The sequence below is a fragment of the Ascaphus truei genome, chromosome 4 (assembly GCF_040206685.1).
Source record: "Ascaphus truei isolate aAscTru1 chromosome 4, aAscTru1.hap1, whole genome shotgun sequence".
Lineage (NCBI taxonomy): Eukaryota > Metazoa > Chordata > Amphibia > Anura > Ascaphidae > Ascaphus > Ascaphus truei.
In genome coordinates this window covers 295865468-295882221 of record NC_134486.1, presented here as the reverse complement: position 1 = coordinate 295882221, position 16754 = coordinate 295865468, and the positions used below count along the sequence as shown (strand labels likewise).

Below are 16754 nucleotides of genomic sequence, written 5' to 3'. Positions count from 1 at the left end.
TCCCAAAGGTCTATCCTCAGCTGCATCATCGGCTCCAGCAACCGCTACGGAGACTGCACGTAATACCGGTGATCCAGAGGGAAAGTGCATCACTCGCTCCCAAGATCAGCGTGTGTGATTGGCCACACTACCACTTATCAGGCAATAGTTTCTGGCTTACATTTATCTACTTATTTATTGTCTTAACATCACAATGTTTATGCTCTGAACGTGATACATTATTGTGTATATATATCTATATTTGGTTTTAGTACAATACATCTTAGTCTGCTACAGCGCCCTTGTTTTTTATTTTTCAGTGTTAGATTTACCCTTAGTACTGTTAGGCCCAGGCCTAAGGCAGCAGATTGTGGGGACGGCAAATTTTCCCTGCTTCATGAGTCACAGACAGTCCTCAGCTCACCCCTGGTTTGGAGGAGATGGTTGAATGGGCGGGGCTACAAGCAACTGCGCAGCAGCAATGTTTCAATTCTGTCTGAGCCACACTGTGCAGCTGCTTGTGGAAGGAGAGGCCAGAGAGCAGCAGCCAGGCATCCATTGAGAGCAGAAGGCATCAGAGCATCCACTAAGGTGAGGGGAGAGAGAGATTCTGTTTTTTTGGGGGGTGGGGGAGGAAGGATTCTGTTGTGGAGGGGGACAGATTCTGTTTTTGGGGGTGGGACAGACTGTTTTGGGGGGGACAGACCGGACATATTCAGTCAGAGTGTCAGAGTGTCTGCGCCTGTGAGAGTCTGTGTCTGTGAGAGTGTTCAGTGAGTGTCCGTTTCTGTGAGAGTGTCATTGTCTGAGAGTGTCTGTGTCTGTGAGAGTGTCTGTGTCTTAGTCCTACCGGGAGGGTTGCAGGAGGAGTTAACCCCTTCATTGCCTTAGCAGTTACTACCGCTAAGGGAATTAAGTGGTTAACCCCTCCCGCTACCCACCTTGTAGGCCTCATCACCCACGATGGGCCAAATACCACCTTGACTCACTCCCTCTACCCACAATAAACATTAAAACAGTATACAACAATCAATACTATCCAATACACCTATTGATTGCCAGTTTGGTTACCTATGCCTTCAATGGGAGAAAAAATAACCCCAATGGCAATGAATGGGCACCCTACTACCCACCCCCTCTATCCCCAACACATACAGTACAGTAGTACAGTAATGGGTAAAATCCCTACTATCCAGATCTGGATAATAGTGCATTTGGTCATTAAAAATAAAACATTACCCAGCCAGCATATAGTAAATTAAAGTTGTACTTTCCACTGCCAGGATGATGAAGGTCCTCATCTTTGGCCTCCTCATCCTCCGTGGGCAGCAAGGGAGATGGGTCAGCCATTTGGACATTTTTTGCATTGTCAGATATTTTTTCATACTCACCTTGAGGACACTCGATCCAGGGAGAAAGTATCTAAAGAACAAAAACCTGCAAAAGGAAAATAAAACTATGTACTGTAGTGCTGACGAATATTCTAAAACAAACCTGGGGCAATTGCCAACAAGACCCAGGTACATGCTGGGTACATGCTGCAACATTCCAGTGACTTTTCTTCAAACAGACTAATGGCCCATCGGATTAACAGCGGGGACCCCTGCTGTGTTAATCCGATGGGACATTAGTCTCTGCAGAAATTTCACTTAAATGTTGCAGCATGTACCCAGTATGTACCAGAGTCATGTTTGTGATAGCCCCAGATGTTTAAGGCAAGTTTTACAATACTCGTCCACGCACCTGTACGTGCTTTGATTCAGCACAGTGGAAATGTGAGTATCCATTCTATAGGCTCTATTTCTAATTGTGGAAAGACAGACTGCGCAATGTGCCGTTTTTCTGTTTTATGTCTCCATGCATGAGTAATACACCCGAAGCAAAGACAAGGTTGAGTGACTATTTATTCTGCAAGAGTAATGTTCCATGCATTAAGCTCAAGATAGCCAAGATTCTCGATCCACAACCTGCACCCAAGAGAACCTTGTAAGGAATCGGGGAACACGTCCCCTGTGGCTTGTTCCCTCCTTTCCTGTTGCAGCGCGCCTCCCCGCTCTGGTTACAGAGTGTGCGCGCACCCGCAACTCTTCACGCTGTACCACGGAGCTTGGCTCCGCCCCCCGGTCACGTTGCACACCTCACACACGCGGCACACAACGGTGTGCACCTTTCCCCAGCTGCGTGTCAAGTGCCAGTATTGCCTCCTTGTCTCTGGCAGCCTATCCTGGTCTCCGCAGAGGCTGCGCCTCCGCTCCGCCCCCCTTGCTACTGGTTCCTGTTTCCTATTTAAACCCTGCCTGCTCATTCTCTCATTGCTGAGCATAATCCTCTGTAGCCTTGTGTTCCTGCGATTGCTGTGCTTTGCACCTTGTTCCTGTGTTTCTCTGCTGCTTCCCTTGTGTACCGACCCGGCTTGACTTTAGGACCCTCTCTGGATAAAGACCCCGGCTTGACAATTGGGCCCTCTCTGCATCTGACTACCCGCACCTCTCCATCCCTGACCACGGCTATCGGATCTACTACCACTCTCCCGGCTCCAACCACTGATCACAGCTCAACGGACATAGACCATCCCTCTGGCTCCGCCCCTGGACTTCGGCAAGTATCACAACTAACCAGATCTCTCCTACCCAGACCTGGCTACGCTTACTATCCACTCTCCAGGCGTGCCTCCGCTGCTGTGGGTGCGCAGTCTTGTACTTTCCCACCTCAGTAATGGGATCCCGCCTAGTTCTTTGTGAGCGCAAGCGTTATAAACCTATGTCTTGCAATTTCCACATAGGGTTTTTTGAAAGAAACCCAGATTTTTTAGGCTGCAGGACATTTAATTAATTAAGAGACTCTTATTTATGATTGGACACTTAACCACGTGTTTGTATGTATTGTTACCACTTGGTTATTTATCACCATTCGCTTTTAGAGGTGTGATATAGTGTTATCGCTTGTTTATGCAATTTTTTTCAGATACTGCACAGTATGTGTTTTGATATTCCAACTACCACTTTGTTCACTTTGATTGCATGTACTGTATATGTACTGTATATGTCAATTTTAGTTTCAAATTGTTTTTATTTAGCTATTCCATAAATACTAACGGGATTCCAGATAAATATGTTATCTATCTACTGATGTAGTAAAGCTTACCATCTTTGTTGCCGTCGTCACACAACCCAAAAGGATTAATGCTACAGGGGTCCCATTCAGAAGCATGGAACCCCCCCACAGCATGAACACGGCAGACACTGTCCCCAGAGTCGTGGATTTTGGCTTTTTTGTCCACGTCGCTGGGTGCAGTAAGTCTTGCTACATCTGTATCTGGGCATATTTCTCAAATCGCTCAAAAAGGTTTATTAGTCTACACAAACAATATTTTTCCAAGTTTACGAGGTGTCTAGCTGGTTGCGACAGATCCAATGTGATCATTCTTCCTCTAACTATAGAGGTAAATAAGAATTGTAATCAGTTAGTGTTAGGACCTGCAATATTTAGTCATGCCTTGAAGTAGCTTGCAGGCTTAAAATGTTTTGGCCAAAGGGTTTAACTAAATGACCCTTTTTCAAGAGATATGTGGTTGTTTCACTGTATATTTTTGTCATGTTGGATGTAGCTTTGGACTTCTTTGTTTTTTGTTATATCATTAACAAGTATGAATACTTCAAAAATTCACCAAACCCTCGTCATTGGAAGAATTCTGTACGACATAATCTGACTGATTTGCTTTATTAGAATACCATGTTCCGTCAGCAAAGGAGGTTTCTGGCCACTGCACCCATCTTTTGCGGGTATTTTTGATCACGGCAACTTCAAAAGGAGAAAGATCAGGACCAGCACATTGAATAATCGTACTTCCTGACTTGGTCCCTCCAATGTGCCACTTACCAGCTTCAGCCTGAATGCCTGTCTCAATACCAATACTACTACCAGTACGGTCCAAACAACACTGAGTGCCAGTCTCAACATAATTATATGGTTCCGTCTGGTTACCTGTCACAAGATCATTATCAGCAGGGACCAATCAACTCCGTCAGCAAGATGAACCTGATCCCAACTACATGATCGATCTACGCACAGTACACACATGGCATCAACATTGGTTCAATTCCACCCGTTTGGCAAGTTTTATAATGAAGGTAAATATAATGTACTGTACAGGTAGTAACTGTAATTCCCAATGACACGTGTACAGTACTGTACTGTGTGCACGCGATAGCCCGTAAATGCATGCACGCATGGGCATTATAGCGTGCGTTCATGCAGGTGCACTTTGGTGTGCATGCATACTACAATACCTGTATACTTAAAGCATCATAGAAAAAAAAAATCAGAAATTAAAGTGTCAGCTCGAACGTCAGAAGATGATGGAAGTCGAAAACCACTATATTTTAAACTTTCAATTTTTTTACTTTTATATTATCAGCTTTACTATTCTAACAATGTGCTATTCATATTCATGTTTCTTAACTATTATGGGAGTTTCTAAATTATTGTATTTCACGCTTGTTTGGCACAGCACATACTGTATGTGATCGATAAATTTATGTGATCACCGTTAATAACATTTCACACTGAAATGTTATTATTTTTTATTTTCTATTCAATATTAACAAGACTACATTTCACGCTTGTGGGGCAAAGCACCTTCGGTATGCTGTAGATAAAAATAAATATTCCACACTCGCAGGGTCTCAGGCAGTGACCACTTGTATTAAAATTTCACACAGTTCTACTCTCTCATGGAGTGAACTGTTCTTTTCCCCCCTTCCATTTGCTCATTTCAGTAGATAAGCCAGACTCTTTGAGCTGCACCTCCACCCCACCTATAAACAGCTCCCCCGGGCCATAGAAATTTCACTGAAATGTTTCATGCTTTGGCTGCAAGGTTAGATCAAATGAGCTGTCCCCTGTTGTGTACCATACAGACATGTGCGCATATGACACAAGGCCTGCATTGAGCATTAGAATGCTTTGAATAACAATGGAACGCTGAATTGTCTTTATCACTGCGCCACCCAATTTTGCAATATATTGCATATTTCTGTCACTTCAAGGTTATGACTCTTCACCAGAACTGCCCGAACTGCTGCGGTGGACTGTTCATCATTTGCATCGCTGATCACATCCACCAGCCGCTTCGCCTCCCTACAGTTTAAAATTTTTTAAGAACGATTATGTGTACATCCTGTACTGTAGTCATACTGTACAGTACAGTACTGTGTTCCTGTGTGAGTGAAATAAAGTAAACAAAGTTTGGGACATTTTTTTAAAGGTTGAATTTTTTCTCAAATATATTAGCTCTTAGACGAAAAACAAATTTCAAAGACAACATGGAAAACATCTTCTCATTTGAAATCCATGAATCCAAATCTCTTTCTAACACCACGGAGTTAAAGATGGTAGAATTATTTACAGTATTACAAGCATAAGTGTATACAGTATAGTACAGTCCTTATAGAAAAATTATCCTCCTTGGCAATGTTCTTCACTTTGTGCTCAGTGCAGTATATTGTATTGTATGTCTTTATTTATATAGTGCCATTAATGTACATAGCTCTTCACAGTAGTAATACAGGTGGTAATCAAATAAATAACAGATAATATAAATAACAGGTCATGGGAATAAGTGCTTCAGGCATAAAAGTAACATTAAGGAAGAGGAGTCCCTGCTCCGAGGAGCTTACAGTCTAATTGGTAGGTAAAACATACAGAGACAGTAGGAGGGCATTCAGGTAAGTGCGTCTGCAGGGGGCCAAGCTATATGTATCATGTGTCCATTATAATCCACAGTGCTATTCATATGCTTCTTTAAGCAAATGTGTCTCTTAAGGTGGGTCTTAAAGGTGGATATAAGAGAAAAATAAAGAAAAACATAGTTTATAATATCCTACAGTGCAAGTGACAATAATACCTCTGTGAACAGGTAGTTGGAACCGCATGTAGATACCTAACGATAATTCACTTCAGATTATGATGTTATCAAGCAACATACCCATTAACCATTTGTACTGATAATAGGATACACCTTTGTGTTTGGGGTTTAAGTCAGATCCTGACCCCTTCATATTGGCACACAGTGCATATTAACACACAAATAAGGTGCTCATAGATGGATTTGACTCACAAAAGCGTATACCTTTGTAGCCCCTCTTCCCGGGGCAAATCGCAGATCGGGCCCCCTACGCTGTACTAGCGCCTGGCTACGTTTCTGTGGGTGGTGCATACCTGTTGGTAACAGGAGGGCCTGAGTTTCCCGCGATGGCATGGGTGATGACAGGATCAGGTTTACTGGGGTGAATGCCTCCGACTCATTTAATGGTGCAGTGCCTCCATCTCTGGTAAGCCCCAGGAACATAGGGTGAAATCCTTCCAGAGAGTCCCCACTCAGGGACGAGAGATCAGTTTTCAGAGGACCGGAAGGGGCGGTGGTGGACCATCCGGATCGCGGACGGACAGGTAGGCCATAAGCCCTTCTCGCTCTGTCTCTGCAGGTTCCGTCTTCGCCTGGCGGGAGTAAGGGGGTGGGGGTGTCTCCTTACCACTCTGCTGCTGGCTCATGCTTGTGGGTTCCTCCGGACCCATCTCGGATCCCGTCTCCGCCGCACTGGGAGTCGCCACGGCCGTGGGACTTCTACGCGGTTCAGGCCGCACCAGCGCTCGCCATCGGGGGGTCTCCGGACTCGTCTGCTCCCTCTCTCCGGTAAGTGGAACACCATCTTTATTACAGCTGGGGTGTTTCGTTGGTAGGCGCATCGCCACCGATGATAGGCCGTCTTCTTCCTCCAAGGACGACTTGAACGGTTCCTCCGCTTGTGAGTCACCTTCAGCTCTTGCGGTACTACCAGTGGGGATTGGTACGAAACGGGCCCGCTCCGGTACCTTCACTGCGGTCGCGCTCTTATCTGCCGGGACATCTTGGGTTGGCTGGGCCTCGGTCCCCACCTCAGGGGTGATATAGGGAACCAGGACAGCCCTCTCCTCCGCCTCCGCCACCTCCATCAGGGTTGCTGGAGAGGCATTTTGCGGTGTCTTTAGCATAGGCCATGGCTCGACAGGCCATAAGTAGAACGTGCCACATTGAGGTCATTGTACCGTCGTGCTCGGGGCCGGTCCGGGTGTCCTGCAGTGTACAGCTTGTCTCTCTCCTACAAACTGTTCTCCTCCAGGATGGTCTCTTCTCCCTGCCTCCACCCTGGAGCAAGGGCCTCCAGAGTGGGGCTAGCTCTTCCCTCACCCCCTAGACAGGGTGAGAGGAATTGGTCCACCTATAGCTCACTAGGCCCTACTCCTCAGGAACCTAGCTAGCTCACACACTGTGCTGACAGTACATCCAGACACAGACTCTAACACACACCAACTGGCCTGTCACTGACAGGAACTGACACACTAAATAGAGACAGCCCTGCCCTTCATGACATCAGCAGGTACCGCCCCTGTGTCTCTGCCTTCCACACAGGGTCAGGTGACGTACCTCCACCACTCAGGGCAGCGCTTGAGGTGGTGGAAACCTATGATAACTCCTGGCAGCCTGCCCTTACCAGGGCTTATACCAGGAGAAGGTCAGACATATAGCCCCATTTCTTACCAGGGCTACACCTTTGTTGTTAAATAACTCTGGAAAAACAAAAAGAACGATTTCTGCACTCCTACCATTAGGCTAAAATAAAATAGTAATCTCATGAATAAGGGTTATTTAGTTAATCCTTTTGGCCAAAGCGTTGTAAGTTTGCATCCAACGTCAAGGCATAACCAAATTTGCAGGTACCTATGCAGAATATATGTAATTATTGTCCCATGGACTAGTGAAAATGTGACAAAGCCCTGAAGGGGTTAAATAAAGCTCTGGAAGTCAGTGGATATCCTTAGCAGTGTATCATAGAAAAAGAAAAAACAACATAGCACAGATCCACTGAGAAATTAAAATGTAATAAAACATATAAAAATGGACACCTGGAGTGTCACTCGCATACTAACTACTTCATCCTTTTGCGCTTTCCAACACATTTAGCCTGGTTAAGGGGCCTTGGAATCACTTTCCTTTCGGTCCGCTTTATTCACCGCTCTCACCGGCGTCTGTAACGGAGCTTGGGCTGATGCCTCGGTATGCACGCTGGTATCCCCTCTTGGATGTCCCTGCTTCCGCCTACCGCAATAATGTCACGTTCTCCATTGCGTGATGACGCAAGCTTTTTACTAACTTCTAAGGAGTTATTAACATACTAAGTTGCAATTTGAGAATATTATTGTGAAAATGGAATTTGAATTTTATCTGTGAATGCACCTATTCCTTTATTAATTAATTGCAATAACTTGTTTATGGTAGATATCCAAATTGTGAAGGGAGCGATATTCAGGAACACCCCAAAAAAGAAACACAGTAATAGTGTAATAAAATCACACAGTGATTGGCTTATTAAAATCTTGGCTCGTATGAATCTTCTACTTACAAGAAGTAAGTGGAGAGTCAGCGTTTAGCAGGATAATGGACAATCAGCGTTGATCAGGAAAGCAGGATTGGAAGATATTCAGATATGTTCTTGTTCAGAGTTGTGGTCATGTAAAAAATAGCAAAGGAAGACCATAGTATGGACCAATTGGCACAGATTTATAAGGTAAAAAACATAAGAAATGTACTCACAATATGTACATCAAGTGTAGGCATATAAAGGTATCTTTTGAGGCGGGGTGAGAGTCTGGTCTTTCAGTGTGAAACCTCCTCGATCTGTCCGTGGTAACCGGCGTCTGACGTCACATCCTTCTGAGACGGACTGCTTCCGGTAGGACAGGAGCGGATGGTAAGGCGGCACGAAAAAACTCTTCACCACAATCTTGAAACAGGAACGGTCGCATGCGGTGTACAGGCTTAGCTCTACGCATTTCGCTGATCTCACAGTCAGCTTCCTCAGGAGCAATACTTCTTGTAAGTAGAAGATTCATACGAGCCAAGATTTTAATAAGCCAATCACTGTGTGATTTTATTACACTATTACTGTGTTTCTTTTTTGGGGTGTTCCTGAATATCGCTCCCTTCACAATTTGGATATCTACTACTGCCTATGAGGGAATTCGTACAAATTTCCCTGTGAAGGTTGAGAATTTCTTTGAACACCTTACATATTATTGCTTGTATTCACTATACTGTGTCTTAGCGCCTTCTAAATCACTTGGGTTAAATAACTTGTTTATTACATTGTTTTTCCCTATATTTTTTCTCTAAGTCTATCAATTTAGCTTGGGCCTATGCGCCGGAGGACATTCTTCTTTTTCCTTAGTGGATCTGTGCTATGTTATTTTTATTTTTCTACAGTATGATACAGTGCTGAGGAATACCACTGACTTCCAGAGTTATTTGACAACAGATTATACCCATTTGTGAGTCAAATCCATTTATGAGAACCTTATTTGTGTGTTAATGTGCACTGTGTGCCTATATAAAAGGGACAAGACTGACTAAAACCCCAGACACAAAAGGTGTATCCTATTATCAGTACAAATGGTTAATGGGTATGTCACCTGATAACATCATAATCTGAAGTGAATTATCGTTAGGTATTCACATCCGGTTCCAACTACAGTACTTGTTCACAGTGGTGTTGTTGTCACTTGCCCTGTATGATATTATACACTGTGTATTTCTTTATTTTTCTCTTATATACTGGACTGAGCACAGAGTGAAGAATAGCGCCAAAGAGGACAATTTTTCTCTAAGGACTATCATTATAGGATTTGGACGATCCTAGTGACCTCCCGACTGCAGGACTTCAGAATTAGATGGTTATTCAACACTTATTGCACTTATACAAATTCATTATATTGATTTATTGTGTACTAGCTGATATACCCGGCGTTGCCCCTGATTAAAAATAAAAGTGTGTGGGATTGTGTGTGTGTCTGTATGAGTAAGTGTGTGTGTCTGTATGAGAAAGTGTGTGTCTGCATGAGGGAGAGAGTGTGTGCCTATATGAGAGTGTCTGTGTGAGAAAGTGTGTGTGTGTGTGTCTGCATGAGGGAGAGAGTGTGTGCCTATATGAAAGTGTCTGTGTGAGAAAGTGTGCGTGTGTGTCTGCATGAGGGAGAGAGCGTGTGCCTATATGAGAGTGTCTGTGTGAGAAAGTGTGTGTGTGTGTGTGTGTCTGCATGAGGGAGAGAGTGTGTGCCTTTATCTATGCACAGTAGCCCCAAAGTCTGTTGGAATGTGACACCCCCCCCCCCTCCCCCAAAGTCTGCCTGCTATAGATCCTGCGTTTGGAAGTGCCCGGATGGGTTTTGCCCCTGCTATGGTTTCACTCTGCGGTTGCCCTTGGCCACATTTGGCTGATTCTTCTGACTTACAGAACCAGTTTTGGGAGTTGTGGGGACCTGGCACAGGTGTGGGGAATCTGACCTGTAACTTACAGTCTCATAGTGTTACTCTGAGCATGCAAATACCAACCTGTGCTACAGTAAGTCAAGGTTAACACCTCACTGCTCTGCTCTGCCTGTTGTTGCTCTGCCTGTTGTTCAGACACACACTACTATTCTGCCTGCAGTGTCATCTCAGGCGTGCACAGCTGAAGGAGGAGTCACAGGGGTTATGTCCATCCCAGTGCCCCCTCTCTGTGTGCTGGCTTACAGTGACAGCCTGCAACAGTCATCCAGGGTGAGCGGTAGATGAGGGGGGCACCCTAGCCACAGCCTCTTCTGTACAGTTTTTTTTTTAAATTATAATGTTTTATGAATAACAGAGGAGTCAGTTTATGCAGATGCCATGTCCAGCACCGAGGAGCAAGGCAAGAGCTCCCCCGGAGAGAGGTAAGACCATTGGGAGGGAGCAAAGCACCTTTGTATAGGGGGACCCTGACCTACATCTGTGTAAACTGTTATATTTTAATATTACTACAGGGTGGAGCGTAGCAGCTGTTATAGATCCTCACACCGCTGTGTAACAGGGAGACGACCTGCTGGGGTCTGCGCAGAGAGCTTACACATATTTACGAAATCCTTTTGACTGCAAAACTGAAGCCCCCCCCCAAAAAAACATCACCTGATTTGTAGGGGAAACAACACCCCAGTGCTTCATTGTTTCCCTTTTCTTGGATAAATCAGGTGTTGTTTTTTTGGCCCCAGTTTTCCAGCAGGCAACATACTAGGCCCCTGATGGATTCTAAACAGAGGCAAATTAGTGACTGAGAAACACCCACCAGTAACCTCCTCATGCCTGTGTGTGTACAGTTTGAATGTGTGCATGCCTGTGTGTGTACAGTTTGAATGTGTGCATGCCTGTGTGTGTACAGTTTGAATGTGTGCATGCCTGTGTGTGTACAGTTTGAATGTCAATATGCCTGTGTGTGTATGGTCAGGTCAGCAGCGGGATCACACTTCCCCTTCCTGGGATCGCTACTCACAGCAGGGGGGTCTGGTCCAGACCCGGCGGTAGCAGAGGTGGGATTGGATCCTGTAGTGTCTGGGGGAGAGAGGGGATCCAGTGCAGTGGTATCACAAACAGGGGAAGCGGCAGATGGAGGCGTTGCTGTGGTAGTTGGGTATGTGAGGTCATAGAACCACACAGGCCAATGAGAGGCGTACGGGTGCGGGGCTGGGCCACGGACTAATCTGATTGACCAGAGGCTGAGTGACAGACCAACGGACCAATCAGATTGCCCATAAGCACAGCAAACATACAATGTTTTCAGCAAACAAAACAATATTTTCATTTTTATATATATAGATATGTTTTGCTTTACCCTATTTGTAACATATAATTTACACATTATTTTTCCATGTACAGATGCAGCGGCCGTTATCTGACCATTTCTAGGGTTGAAACATGCACTATAGTGCGTGGTGGTCCGAGATGGCACGCGGCAGACTAAATGGCCCATCAGATTAACACAGCGGGGGGTCACTGCTGTGTGAATCCTACCGGGGTCTACCTGTCTGTAAGAGATGCGCAGTAAGAGATGGGCAATCGTGGGGGTTTTATTTAATTTTAATACTACAGTATTGTAGCAGGGGGTCTCCGTAGCTAAACTGCATTGATTTCAGGTCCGGGGACCCCCTACGTCCCGCGATACAGGGCCCAGTTGGGGTGCCGGTATACCTGACATGTTAAAATCTTGTGTGGTCATGTGACCGTGGGATTTTAACATTGCAAGAGATACCCGAACCCCATAATAGGGCATGTAACTCGGGAAGAAGGGGGTCCCCGAGGCTGAAATCAACTTTTTTCAGCTCAGAAGATCCTTTGTTCCTGCACACTAGTATCAAACACCCCTCCTTCCTTCCCCCCAAAAATCATTACCTTAGCGGATAGCTAAGGTAATGAAGCTGCTTACATTTTATTTTTATTCATAATGTGCGTGAACAGGGGGTCTCCGGAGCTGAACAAAGTTGATTCAGCCTCGGGGACCTCCTACTTCCTGAGATACAGGCCCAGGAATGGGGTGTCGGTATCCCTCTGCTGTGTTTAGATCCCACGTGGATTTTAACATGGCGGGGATAACGGCACCCCATAACGGGGCCTGTAACTCAGTAAGTAGAGGGTCCCCAAGGCTGAAATAAACTTTGTTCAGCTCAGGAGACCCTCTGCTCACGTACACTATAAATAAAAATAAATTGTAAGCAGTTTCATTACCCTGGCGACTAACCGCTAAGGCAATGAAGGGGTTAAGGCAGACTATCAGGTTTATTATTGGCAGAGGGGGTGAGTGAAGGGGGTAATAGCCCCAGGATGGGTGGTTAGGCCTCTCGGGTGGGCATTGGGAGGGGTTAACCCCTTCTTTACCTTAGCGGTAGTAACCACTATGTGACGAAAGGGTTAGCCCCTCCCACTACCCACCGAGGCCTGACCACCCACTCTGTGGCCACTACCCCCTTCACTCAATCCCTCTAACCACAATAAACATTAAAATATCTACCTACTGTACCAATACACAAGCCACATACTGTGCCCCACAACAACAACCCCCCTAAAACATACAGTACAGTAATGGGCAAAATTACCATTATTCAGATATGGATAATGGTGCATTTAAAATAAAACATCAACCAGCAGCATAAAGTAAATAAATTAGGGAGAAGGAGCGGCTCAGTTAGTAAAGATACTGACTGGCACTGAGTTTGAAGCAGGGGAACCTGGTTCACTTCCCGGTGTTGGCTTCTTGTGACTTTGGGCAAGTCACTTTATCTCCCTGTGCCTCGGGCGCCAAAAAAAACAAAACATAGATTGTAAGCTCCACGGGGCAGGGACCTGTGCCTGCAAAATGTCTCTGTAAAGTGCTGCGTAAAACTAGCAGCGCTATACAAGAACATATTATTATTATTAATAAAACTTGCACATTACTCCTGCCAGAATGAAGGCCTTCCTCATCACCGTCCATGTCCACTGAGGACATCAACAATACAATAACAAATACAATCTAATGGCCCCTAACCCCTTAATCACCTAGTACGTTTAATAATCAATGGAGCAGTATTCAACACATTTTCAAAAACATTGGCATCTTTTATTAGATGTTTCAAATAATCATGTTTTAAATCAGGCTCCACGTATGACCTAAAGACGGAACAAAAACCTATGTGACAGATTAGTGCACAGTCACACAGTGTGACACCTAAGAAAACGTAGCTACTGTAGGTACTAAACCGCAGGGATCATTTTCATGTGAGCGATGTAAGGCCTTTAGGGTAATGAAAAATACTAAAGAATTCTCAGATTCTAAGAATCAGGCCACCTTCAAGATTAGAGACTTTATTAACTGCCAGACAACTGGAGTTATATATTTAAAAACATGCGACTACGGAATGAAATACGTGGGTAAAACAATTAGAGACCCGAAGACCCGTATTTTAGAACATATTGGATCTGTTAGGAACACTATAGACCCTCCAGTGGCTAGGCACATGTTCCAGGTACATCAAGGCAATACAAAGGGTTTTCACTTCGCAGGGATCGAACATATCCCACAAGGTAATAGGAAAGGTGACTGGGACCGATGCCTATCATAGAAAGAATGTAAATGGAAGATACGTTACAAACTCGGAGTCCTTTTGGCCTGAATGAAGGCAATTTGTATTCATCATATCTTTAATTTCATTGGAAATATGCATCTACATATTTATTTCAAATCACAGTTCCTCATGTAGCATCAATTGAGGTGATGGAGGAGACATAGATTTATATTTATATAGGCACAAACACATTGCTATTGATTTATTAATTAATTAATATTAAACTTTGGATACATTTACATTTATATTTTGGTTTGTTTACACTTAACATTGCACCTTTACCTTAACACATATTAATTCACTTGATGTAATTAATTATTTATTATTCACTACTTATCACACAACGTATCACTGTTATCAGTATATTATTTGGCATTTTATTTGCCTCATATTTGGTTATTCACATTACCCTTTTTAACTATTTCTTAGGGGGATCCAGGGATATAGTTATTAATATTCACTATGATCAGTATTGAACTTGTGGGCAGATCACCTAAGGGGCTCACATTCCTTCATACCCTTTATCATTTAGTTATATTTTAGGCACTTTTTTTGTAGGTTTATATATGGTTTTTAGTATTTAGACAGTGTGTTTGTTTTCTTTGGTCTTAAACCTTTTAGATTTGTATTGACCTTAGGGGCAGATCCTCCAGACTAAGCACAATCCTACAGTACATTATTCATTTATTTAATTATATTGTTACAATTATTATATTCATTATATTATAATATATGTATATATTTATTTTAGCCTTGATAATTATAATTTCTCAATCTCCTGCTTACTACTATTATATAGTTTGACTGTTATATATGTGTAGATTGACCTAAATATATGTTGGCATGCTCTGACAAGTATTATTAATTATTATGTGTCAGCCTACAATATTCCAACATTGGGTGGATAGGTAGTCTACAGTATCTTATCTGGCATAAGGTTCTTTTTAATAGCCCTTTATCTAGCCCATTGCCCGGGTCCTGGTACTATTTTTTATGTATATACCGTAATTTGATGCCTACTTGTTTATATTCCTGGACATCCTCGAATCCTATTTGCTGATGTATCCTATTACTTAGCGCTATGCACATTAGTCATACCAACGCCCCTTATAAGCGCCAGTATTTAAATGAAGGTTAGCTGGTCACATTGACTCCTCCTGCCCCTGATGAAGCATGCGTGTTATGCGAACCGTGTGTCGGGGATTGATGACATCACGATGGTGTTGTCTTGAAGTGAGGCGCCGCCACTTTGGTGCAGCAGCAGACTACAATATGGCTTGTATTGCAATTTTGATCTACTATACCAATACTCTATCTGATAGATTTATCATATGCCATCTATTGTCACAATATTATATAGCCTATAAATGCAGGCCTGTTATGTGTTGTATTATTCAATAAATATTTTAAGTTTGTTCTCTGCATATATATTCTATGCATTAGATTCCACACATCAGTTCTTACATGCTGCATCTCTGATATTGAGCTTTGTTTGTCTTGTTGTATTTATGGGATTGCTCATGCTGGATATGTGAGAGATAATCACTGTGTCTATTTGCATAGCCTTGGCTGACACTCTAGTAGCAAATGTGGTTGTACTATGGATATATACACCTATTATTATCCTATCCTTACTGTGGCATGTATATGTATATTTATACAAATCCAGTGAGGAATTCTACTACCTGGTTTGGCTATATTGATATGTGTACATTTTATTGGGCGATTCAGCCTGTGAGTTATATACTGTGCTGCTGCACCTTTTAGAAGTGTTTGTGTGTCTCTATCAATCATACTACTATACCTCCCACCTCCTGTATATACTACAATTGGTGGCCTTATTAAACGAAACAGAGGTATATGTTATATTCTATACACACCTAGGCGGTAGCCTCCCATGAGGACTTTTAATCACACTGTGTATTATATGTTCACCTGTTTATTAGTACAGATGCAGCGGCCGTTATTCAAACAAATCACGGAGCCGTTTTTGTGTACTCTGCTGTACTCCACGCGGTATTCACGCCGCCAGGCACCCACGGTTGATCTGTTTAATTTAATGGTTACGGATTTCATTGGGTGCAATTCTTCGCGTATCTGCCAGGTGGCAGAAATTAATAAATTGTAATGTGTACAGTACTGTGCTACTGTGTTGATTTGTAGGTGTTTAAAAAACAGATAATGTAAGTACAGTGGTCCATTGTGAATTGACGTTGGTACTTGAAGACGTTATCAAATTTAGGCGTTTCATAATAAAAACCTTTAAAAATCAATGCTCTGTGCTTTTTTCTGCATTCTTATCCCTGTACAATTGCTGACTGGACTGGACTTGACATCATGTGTACACCGCACACGTATAAAAAACCTGACTGTAGTTATGCATTTTTAATATGTTCTACAATTAATGCTGCAGCAGATAACATTGAGACTGTCGCAGAAATGTATGATTATGTAATTTTGAACTTTGATTTTTACAAATTTTCACCTGACGTTCATGGGTGGAAGCATTCGATAAGAAAAACCTTATGCAGCGATCAATGTTTTTTTTGCATTGACCCTGCGCCCGGAGATAGAATAGGGTATTGGGGTGTGGTCCCAGATTTTTACAGTATGTTTGATCATGGCAACTTCAAAAGGAGAAAGGTCGAGTTTAATCCATATAAGATTTGTCAATCTCAATCCAGCAATGTGCCAACAACAGCGCAAGCACCGGCTTACAATAACGGTCCGACCGTCATTGAAAACCTGGTGAATGGCAATCCTTGCTTCCTGTCCCCGCCAGAATACCTGCA

At 43.4% G+C, this 16754-nt stretch overlaps 1 protein-coding gene across 4 annotated transcripts in view; it reads left to right on the top strand.

The window, feature by feature from the left end:
* Positions 1-415: 415 nt before the first annotated feature.
* The window catches only part of LOC142493531 (amine sulfotransferase-like), a 34743-nt gene continuing 18404 nt past the window's right edge, over positions 416-16754 (top strand). For 3 of the 4 annotated variants that reach the window (XR_012801131.1, XM_075597699.1, XM_075597701.1), the window contains exon 1: positions 416-570. The gene's annotated coding sequence lies outside the window, so the exon portion shown is untranslated. The remainder of the gene's footprint in view (positions 571-16754) is intronic. The other variant, XM_075597700.1, reaches the window with a different exon arrangement.